Source organism: Mauremys reevesii, linkage group 12, assembly GCF_016161935.1.
Source record: "Mauremys reevesii isolate NIE-2019 linkage group 12, ASM1616193v1, whole genome shotgun sequence".
NCBI classification, from domain to species: Eukaryota; Metazoa; Chordata; order Testudines; family Geoemydidae; genus Mauremys; species Mauremys reevesii.
Window position 1 is genome coordinate 18,881,835 of NC_052634.1, and position 7,324 is coordinate 18,889,158.

Sequence of the window (7,324 nt, forward strand, 5' to 3'; positions counted from 1 at the left end):
AGCAGTGTTCTTGCCTCTCCTTGGTGACAGATGGTATGGTACAAAATGACTGATAGCTCTCCTTGTCATCATCTTGGGAGTGCTCCTGGCTGGCCTTAGTGAGGTCAGCTAGGGGGCACCTGGGCAAAAATGGGAATGATTCCTGATCATTCCCTTCTTTAAGCTTTGTGTCCTGGAGATTCAGTTCTGGCAGCTGGTGCAATAGGGCTGGTAACCGTCTTCATTATAGCAGCTGGAGACTGAGCTCCTCTTCCCCCACCCCTGCTTTCATGTCTAATGGAGATCTTAGACTATCATAGCCCAGGAGGGGTGTGGGAGGAGGGAAGCAATGGGTGGGGTTGTTGCAGGGGTACCCCCTAGAATGGCATGCAGCTCATCACTTTTGCAGGATATCTGGGGCTCTGACCTGGAGCGGCTGTGCTCTCTGGTTCTCTAGTAGACTTGCCCCATATTCTAGGCAGGACTGACTCTATTTTTAGACAAAACATAAAGAAGGGAATGACCTGGGAAGTCATTTCCATTTTTGTCCATGCGCCCCCAGCTGACCTCAGCAAGGCCAGCCAGGAGCACCCATGACAGCAGCAGATGGTACAATATGACTGGTAACCATCATTGCCAATTTCCAAAGCAGCAGACAGTACAATAGGGCTGGTAACTGTCTCTGCTATCTTGCAAAGGCAAATGAATGCTGCTGTATAGCACTGCAGTATCACATCTGTCAGCAGCAGCCAGTAGACATACGGTGACAGTGAAAAAAAGCTAAATGGGCTCCATGGTTACCATGCTATGGCGTCTGCCAGGGCAATCCAGAGAAAAAGGGCGCTAAATTATTGTCTGCCGTTGCTTTCACAGAGGAAGGATTGAGTGACGACATTTACCCAGAATCACCCACGACACTGTTTTTGCTCCATCATGCATTGTGATCTCAACCCAGAATTCCAATGGGCGGGGGAGTCTGCGGGAACTATGGGATAGCTATGGGATAGCTATCCGCAATGCAATGCTCTGGAAATCGATGCTAGCCTCGGTACATGGACGCACACCGCCGAATGAATGTGCTTAGTGTGGCCGCGTGCACTCGACTTTATACAATCTGTTTTAAAAAACCGGTTTCTGTAAAATCGGAATAATCCCGTAGTGTAGACATACCCTAAGTGAAGTGTACATACATCTCTATGCATATTGTAATAGAGTGGATTTGAAAAGTTGTCCTTTATCTGTAAACTACAAGTGCCCATTTTAAAATCAGAAGATTCATAATTACCCCGGGCTACTTCCCTGTGACACACAGGGTTACAAACATTGTGGTGAATAGGACAGGTTACTAATCACAGTGGGTTTCAGCCCCATAGGATCACCCCGAGAGCAGATTTGACCAATTGGGGGAAGTTCCATGGCAGGGTGACCCATCCAGAAGTGGGTTGTATGTCCCCTCTGAGAACTCCTCCCACTGTCCTCTACCAATCAAAGGGGGCGTCAGCCCGAGACCACCCCGAGGACCACCCCGAGAAGGGCTTTGACCAAATAAGGGAAATGCCACTGTGGGGTGAGCTACCCACAAGAGGATCCTGTGATCCCTCTAAGAAGTCCCCACACTGCCCTCTACCAATTGGTAAGGGTTTACTCCCCCCACCCCTGCCCACTTAGGCCATCTCAGAAGGGAAACGTGTACCAACCAGAACAGGTATAGCCCGAAGGTCCAGGCCATGATTTCTGCAAAACACATCCTTGGAACGAGATGGCCTCTTCCATGCAGTGTTGTGTTGGGACTCCCAGGGCGATGCTGCCAGCCAGCCAAACGTTGAGCTCCAGAGATCAGTGGCTTCTGGCCTAGACCTTCAGGCACTTAGCCTCAGGCTGTGTGGCCCAAGGGCTAGAGTCAATACAGCTGCCCTCTCCCTCAGGGCTGCGTGGCCCAGTGGCCAGAGTTAGTATGGGCTGGTCTCTCCCTCAGCACTGTGGCCCAATGGCCAGAGTCAGTGCAGCTGCCCTTCCTTGCAGGGCTCTGTGGCTCAGTGTTCAGAGTCAATATGGTTGTCCTTCCTCTTGGGGCTGTGCAGCCTAGTGGCACATTGAGGAGGTGGACTGATACCAAGGGATGGATGGCAGCCAGGGCAGGGGTCCTAGCCCAGGGCCTTGTCAATGGTGAGTGTGTTTGCCACTGACTTAGCAGGGATCCAACCAAAACATGCTGACATCACTCAGGACAATGGCTAATCCCCCCAGGCTACTTCCTACAAGATGTCTTGAGGCCATGGGCTGGGGGTCTCCGGTCTCCCGGCCAGGGTAACTCCCAAAGACTCCAATTTCCCTTGTACATCTCCAAGCACCTGGAGATGCGCCTGGGTCTCGGAGCCTTGGGGCTCTGCAGTCAGAGGTGTCAGCAGCTTCTGGGCTGGAGCCTGCAACGTGCATCCTCCATTCTTGGCGGTCTGCCTAGACTGAGCTGAGCTTCTCCCTTTTACACTAGTGCTCCAGCAGGGCGGGGTGGGGGGGACTTGGCTTCCTCTGCCTAGACTATGGGCTTAACTCCCTCCGATCCAATGCGTGGCTAGTACAGCTCATCACACTCTGCTCTGCCTCTTCTGTCTCCTCCTTCCCATGCAACAGCTGCTTTGCCTTCTCAAAAGAGATGTGATTAGTGGGGGGCTCAATTGGCTCCTGTTAGCCTCTAGAAGTCTGTAAGAGGGAGAAAGGGCAGGAACACAAATGGGCTGGCAATGGTTAAAGGGAGTCTGGGAGAATTTCTCCTCTCTCCACATGACCCTGATGACTGAGGGAATCTCATGCGAGAAGCTATGTGACTGTCGGGCTCTATGGAGTGGGGGTGGGATGTCAGATGTTGAGCCCTAAGGTGGGGTTGTCATTACTCTGTAGTAACTTCATTACAGGGAGAGAGATTTCAGAGCTCAGCTAGAGGGTCCTGCCCTGTAACAGCATGTGGGAATGGGGCAGAAGTAGGGCAATGATGCACTCATGAAAGGAACTTTCCAGGTACTCTAAGGCAGAGGTGGACAAACTACAGCCCACGGGACCCTCCTGCCCGGCCCCTGAGCTCCTGCCCGGGAGACTCACCCCCGGTCCCTCCCCCACTGTTCCTCCTCCCCTGCAGGCTTAGTGCACTGCGCCGCCAGTGCAATACTCTGGACAGCTGGGCAGCACAGCTGCAAAGCTGCAGGCTGACCCAGTGCTCTGTGCTGCGTGGTGGTGTGGCTGGCTCCAGCCACAACTATACCACCAGCCACCGGTGCTCCAGGCAGCGCAGTAAGGAGGCAGGGAGCAGGGAGGGTTGGATAGAGGGCAGGGGAGTTTGGGGTGGTGGTCGGGATGTGGATAGGGGGTTGGGGCAGTCAGAGGGTGGGGTATGGGGCTTTGAGTGGGTTCAGGGGGGCAGTCAGAAAGGAAGGGGGGTTGGATGGGGCAGGGGTCCTAGAGGGCATTCAGGAATGAGAGGGGGGTGGATGGGACAGCAGGGGCAGTCAGGGGACAGGGATCGGAGTGGATGGATGGGGCAGGGGTCCTGTGGGGGCCACCAGGGAACAGGGGAAGTTGAATGGGGCAGGAGTCCTGGGGGGACCATCAGGGAGCGAGAAGCAGGGGGTTTGGATAGGGGGCAGGGGCCATGACATGCCTGGCTGTTTGGAGAGGCACAGCCTCCTCTAACCAGCCCTCCATACAATTTCTGAAACCCAATGCGGCCCTCAGGCCAAAAAGTTTGCCCACCCCTGCTCTAAGGCCTGGAACAGGAATTTGGGGATGTTGCTCTGGTTATTCTGCATCTAGGAACAAAGGAGGAAGAAATGCACAATACAAATGAGAGCTAAGAGTCCAGGAAAGCCAAAGCATATAGCCAGGCAGTGATTTCCCTACATTCGCCCTGAATTCCCCCCCACCCAGTTTTGTGAACTATTTACATGCCAATTTAGTGACTGTTTGGAAATTTGAATTGAAATTGAAACATTAATACACACTTTAAATGCATATACAGTGTATGATAAAATACATGTATCTGAAAAAGTAGAATAGATTTGAAAAGTATGAACATAGACTAGCTTCCTTACACAGCTGTTATTTTTTATGACAATGTCAGTGCATTCATTGATGTTGGTGGTGATGTTGGCCAGCCTAATAATTTCAAATGATGATTTGGAAGCAAAGTCTAAATGAGCTCTCCCTGACAACTAGAGCTGAGGCTGGGGCGAAAGGCTTCAGGACCAGATTGTATTTATATTCACACCCAATCTACCTAGATATCCAGCAAACAGAGCTGTGTTGCCCAAGTGATAGATTTTGGCTGGGGTTGGGTTACAAATCACTTGAATGGCGGGGGGTGTAGGGGTGAATGAAAGGTTGTTCTTATTGTATGAGTAAATGGCAATAGAACTGTGCTGTGCTGATTGAGGGCATCAAGAGAGAGGGTGGGGACCTGTCCTTCTCCACTGTTTAAAGACAAAGCTGATTAGGCTCCATAGATAGTCTTTTGTTCTGTTAAGTGACCACTGCAGCTGAAATCACTGATAATCAGGTCTAAGTGCTTAGTCCTGCTGTGGGACCAGTGTTTCTGTGGAAGAGACGGCCCAGACTGCACTAGCAGCGAAGTTCCCCCACTGAGAGCTCAGCTGAAATCACTGAGAGCTGGTGGAATCTCAAGAGACCAACTCGCAGAGGTCACAGTGGGAGGTGGCAGCAGAAGGTGACTGCGCAGGGCCATTGGCAACAGAGTGGTGGAGTGAACGGTGGCACAACGAACAGCAGTGGCCAGAGCGAACAGTGAGCAGCTGGAGGAACGAGCAATGTGCCTTCTTGCCCCCCACCTGGGAGGTGTACTCACGTGAAAGCACCTCTGAACTCTGAGTCTCCACTGACCAAGGACAACACCGGTGAGTGGAGTGTGGTGGAGGGAAAAGTGACGGACACGTTAAATAAACATTTGTTTTTTGGACTATATTTTAATGACTTTGCTCCAGAATGCTAGATTTGTGACTGGGAATGGAAACTTGTATAAATAGTGTTCCTAGTAGACTAAGATTTGTAAAATGCAGTATTTGCCAAGGTTGTTATCGCACATAGTTGCTATCTTGAGAGGTCATTATGTTGGGGAGTTTCTGTACTAAACATTTTTATTATTATAATTAATTTTAATGTAAGAATGGTCATACTGGGTCAGACCAATGGTCCATTTAGCCCAGTATCCTGTCTTCCAACAGTGGTCAAGGCCAGGTGCTTCAGCGGGAATGAACAGAACAGGTAATCATCAAGTGATCCATCCCCTGTTGCCCATTCCCAGCTTCTGGCAAACAGGCTAGGGACACTCAAAGCATGGTGTTGCATCCCTCCTCATCCTGGCTAATAGACGATGATGGACCTATTCGCCAGGAATTTATCTAGTTCTTTTTTTAATCCTTTTATAGTTTTGGTCTTCACAGCATCCCCTGGCAAAGAGTTCCATGGGTTGACTTTATGTTGTGTGAAGAAGTACTTCTTTTTGTTTTTTTAAAACCTGCTGCCTATTAATTTCATTGGGTGACTGCTAGTTCTTGTGTTATGTGAAGGATTAAATAACATTTTCTTATTCACTTTCTTCACACCAGTCAAGATTTTATAGACCTCTATCATATCCCTCCTTAGTCGTCTCTTTTCTAAGCTGAAAATTCCAAGTCATTTTAATCTCTCCTCCTGTTTCATACCCCAATCAGTGGCATAGCCAGGGTCTAAGAGCAGGGGGAGCAAACATCAAAAAGGCGCCCCCCCTTGGCTCCTCCTCTGGCCACGCCCTCTTGACTCTTCCTCTGGCTGCTCCATGCCCCCCCCTTGGCTGGCTCCTCCGGCCGCTCCACACACACACCCCCCATGGCTCCTCTGGCTGTGCCATGCCATGCTGCCCCCGCGGCTCCCCCATGGCTCCTCCGGATGCGCTGCAGGCTGCCATGCTGCACCCCACCCCTTGCTCCTCCGGCTGTGCCGCCCCCCCATGGCTCCTCCAGCCATGCTGCAGGCTGCCATCCTGCACCCCCCTCACTCCTCCGGCCGTGCTGCCCCCCCATGGCTCCTCCAGCTGCACCGCCCCCGCCCCCTTGTCTGCAGGAGCCCAGTGCTGGTGTAATGACACAAACAGCTCCTACTCCCAATTCCCTACTTTGGGTGTACTGAGCATGCTCACCCAAACTGAGCATGCCCAGTAAACTTCGCTGTTGCCACTGCCCTCTCTCTGCCAGCCCGGCAGGCCAAGCTTCAGAGTAGAGTGTGGGCCCCACCTGCTGGTGCCATGGTAACCCCTAACTAAGGCGCCACTTTTGGGAAAATGTGCTGAGGGGAAGCATCTGCTTCCCCTGCACCCCACTAGCTACGCTACTGCCCCTAATCATTTTAGTTGCTCATCACTGTACCTTTTCCAATTCCAATATATCTTTTTTGGGATGGAGTGACCAGATCTGCACACAGTATTCAAGGTGTGCGCGTACCATGGATTTTATATAGAGGCAATATGATATTTTCTGTCTTATTATCTATCCCTTTCTTAATGATTCCCAACATTCTGTTTGCTTTTTTGACTGCCACTGAAGAAAGTTTGCTATAGATTAATTACAGCACCTGAAGCCAATTAGAGCACCTGAAGCCAGTCACATGCTAAAAACCCCTGCTTCAATCAGACAGTGTGGGAGTTGGAGCAGAGAGGAATTGGTGTTGGAGCAGAGAACAGTTTGGAGAAGTGCTGTGGTGAGCTAAGAAGTCCAAGACCCTAGGTAAAGGGGCACCTGGCTTGTACAGAGGGAGGGCAGGAAGCCCCCCACGAGCTGAAGGGCAGGAGAGGGAAGTAGCCCAGGGGAAGGAAGTGTCAGTTCAAGTGGTTTACCACTATCCTCAGGGCCCCTGGGCTGGGACCTGGAGTAGAGGGCGGGCCCAGGTCCCTCCCTCTCCACTCCCCTCCTCTAGGACACTAGTGGGGCAGTTATCATTTCACTGCAGGGGCAAGAAATGGTGCCCTGACCCCCCACCCCAAAGAAGAGAAAGCACGAGACCCATCAAAATAGTGCCGGCAATTTGCCTATATATATATATATATATATATATAAATATATATATATATATATATATTAGAAATCTAGATCTGTTATGTGTTTTGGTGTAACTTGCATTATCCTTATGTTAAATTTGCATTATCCTAACAAAACACTTACTTTATTCATATCTCTTTTATATGTTGCAGGTCAAAGTGAAAATGAAAAGACAAAAAACAATACAACAATTTTTCCACTCAAAGGCCTCAAAAACTAACCAAGGTGAAGAACACATCAAGAACCAAGAATATATCAACATGTAAGCT